This window comes from Salvelinus sp. IW2-2015, linkage group LG5 (assembly GCF_002910315.2).
Source record: "Salvelinus sp. IW2-2015 linkage group LG5, ASM291031v2, whole genome shotgun sequence".
NCBI classification, from domain to species: Eukaryota; Metazoa; Chordata; class Actinopteri; order Salmoniformes; family Salmonidae; genus Salvelinus; species Salvelinus sp. IW2-2015.
Window position 1 is genome coordinate 19,726,219 of NC_036844.1, and position 3,245 is coordinate 19,729,463.

The following is a 3,245-nucleotide window of genomic DNA, read 5'->3' on the forward strand; positions in this document are numbered from 1 at the left end:
TTTACACATGTCTTCCGGCACTATGGGGTGCCTGAGGATATAGTGTCGGATCGGGGTCCCCAGTTCATGTCGAGAGTTTGGAGGGCGTTCATGGAACGTCTGGTTGGTCTCGATCAGCCTTACCTCAGGTTTTCACCCCGAGAGTAACGGGCAGGTAGAGAGAGTCAACCAGGATGTGGGCAGGTTTCTGCGGTCCTATTGCCAGGACTAGCCAGGGGAGTGGGCAGCGTTCGTGCCCTGGGCCGAGATGGCACAGAACTCGCTTCGCCACTCCTCCACTAACCTCTCCCCCTTTCAGTGTGTATTGGGGTACCAGCCGGTTCTGGCACCATGGCATCAGGGTCAGACCGATACTCCTGCGGTGGACGACTGGTTTAGGCGCGCGGAGGAGACATGGGAGGCTGCTCGTGTCCATCTCCAGCGAGTCGCGCGTCGTCAGAAAATCAGCGCGGACCGTCACCGCAGTGAGACCCCTGTGTTCGCACCGGGGGACCGGGTCCCGCTCTCGACCCGTAACCTGCCCTGCCGAAAGCTGGGTCCGCGGTTTGTGGGGCCATTTCAAGTCCTGAGGAGGGTGAACGAGGTATGTTACAGATTACAACCTCCTTCTTATTATCGTATTAACCCCTCGTTCCATGTGTCTCTCCTCAGGCCGGTGGTGGCTAGTCCGGTCCAGGAATCTGAGGTGCGGGAGGTCCCTCCGCCACCTTTGGACATCCAGGGGGCCCCGGCGTACATCGTTCATTCCATCCTTGATTCAAGGTGTCGGGTGGGGGGCCTTCAGTACCTCATGGAGTGGGAGGGGTACGGACCGGAGGAGAGGTGCTGGGTTCCGGTTGCAGATATTTTGGATCCTGAACTACTGCGGGAGTTTCACCGTCGCCGGCCGTATCGCCCTGCGCCTCGTCCTCCGGGTTGTCCTCGAGGCCGGTGTTGGCACACCGCTGGAGCCGCGCGTCAAGGGAGGGGTACTGTTACGACTTCCGCCGAAGTCGACTCCTCTCCTTGTTCGGGCGGCGATCGACGTCACCGGCTTTCTAGCCATCGCCGCTCCATTTTTCATATATCCATTTGTCTTGTCTTGTTTTCATACACACCTGGTTTTCATTTCCCCAATCAATCTAATTGTATTTAACCCTCTGTTTCCCATCATGTTTTGTGTGTAATTGTCTTCATGTCAAGTGATGTTCGTTAAGCGCTTTACTTTATTGTTCCGTTTTTTGAGCGTGTTTGTTTTGTTGTGCTCCGGGTTTGGAACTATAATAAAGTGTGCTTTATTTAATCATACTCTGCTCTCCTGCACCTGACTTCGCCTTCATACACATCATGACAATCTTGCTAAAATAGTGTTATTCTATCATTTATATATTCAAATAGCTACAGTTTTCTTAAAAACTTCTGCTCCTCATCGACTTATCCAGACTAAGGAACTAGCTAGATGACTCAGTATTGGACTCGCAGTAGCTCCGTAACGCTAGCTAGCATATTAGCTCGATTTGGGCCTATCCCCACACCAAAGCTAGTTAGCGTTGCTATCTAACAACTTGGAATGATGACCATACTCACCCCTCGGCAGGTGCCAATTGCCAGCAACTGACCCAGAAAATTGCAGAATTGGAAGGTAGAGTGTCTATTCTTCATCAGATTAAATAAGATGAACAGCTGATTGACTCTTTGCTTGAGTATGCCAAAAACGTGGTGAATGAAGCCACTTGCCCATGGCTTGTCACCGCGGCCTCGGGAAGAGCCTGCAGCTGTGAGACATACTTTGATCCCGCTAGAAGAGCCGTGGCCATTACCGGGAGCTATACTCAAGCATCCGGTCTGCTCGATTTCCTCTGCTCTGCCTCAGGAGCCATGGATCACTATACGGAACCAAAACATCCTGGCAGGAAAACGCCAAGGCAAAGTGATGCCTTGGAACTGGGAAACAGATACCGGGTATTGGAAGAGTCGGAGGTCTCTGCCGCTGGCCCCAAAGGAACAAACAACTCTGCCCGGAAGCAAGTGGACCCCTAAACAATTTACGACGAAACAGCCCTACAACTAGCCCCAAACAACTTTCTAGGAGGAAGATAACTCAAGAGAGACGCAATTTAAAAAAATTACCAAGCAGCAGTCCCACTGTCCTTATTGTGGGCTCATCCATGATCCAAAATGTTTCTATTAGGAAAGTAGAGACCATCTGTTACCCGGGTGCCTGGATCCGGGACATTGACTGTATGTTACCGCTACTCATTAGTGAACACCCGACTGCCACAGCTATCACAGTCCATGTAGGGTCAAATGATATTAAACTACAGCAATCTGAGCAACTCAAAAAGGACTTTAAATCACTGATTCATACTCWACTTCAATCAGGTTAACAATGCATTATTTCAATTCCACTCCCGTCTCCACACTCTACGGATAATCATTTCAGTCGTATACGCCAGCTACACATCTGGCTTAAAGGTTATTGTTGTTCAATAAGCATACAATATATGGACAATTTTACAGCTTTCCTACATCGACCGAATGTATTTCTCCAGGATGGATTACATCTGAGGTATAGGTATGGTACAAGCATTCTCTCCTCAAACCTGGCTCTCACTATAGTCTCATACAGAGCATGTGAGAATATACAGCCATGGGGGTTGATACTCGGAATTGGTCGATTCCACATCAGACTATACTCATTTGCCCCCCCCACCCCCCCCGTTTTAAATAGCACTACAGGTGCTGATAACATGGATGAAACTTTTGATGGGCTTTATGTTATTGTAACACTGATGTCAAGGTACCGTGTTGCCACTTCCTCGCACAGTCAGAGGGGTATTGTTAGATGTAATCTCGTCTCCATCCAACTCAGGCCTGTCAGTAGCTACACGGAGGAAGCGTCGCTCATCTAATATTACCTTGAATGTTCCATCTGATATGAGCTCTCAAAATAGTGGCCTTGGAATTATTCATTTGAATGCTAGAAGCTTGATCCAAAAGTTAGATTTGATTGAAATACTGGTCTCACAATCACATGCTGACATATTGATTATGTCTGAATCCTGGTTCTGTATCTCTGTCCCAGACTCAGATGTTCTGTTAGCTGGGTACAATATCTACAGAGCAGACAGCGGTAGAGGTATTTCCATATATGTTAAATGCAACCTAGACGTCACCGTGTCAATTTCAACTTCGGTTCCGAAACAGTATGAATGCTTAGTTCTAAATGGGGTCCTTGTTCATAATGCACTATTATCGCTAACGCT

The 3,245-nt window shown here is 48.6% G+C and overlaps 1 pseudogene; it reads left to right on the top strand.

Annotated features, from left to right (window-relative positions):
- The window catches only part of LOC111964529 (pappalysin-1-like), a 101,187-nt pseudogene that overhangs the window by 1,372 nt on the left and 96,570 nt on the right, over positions 1-3,245 (top strand).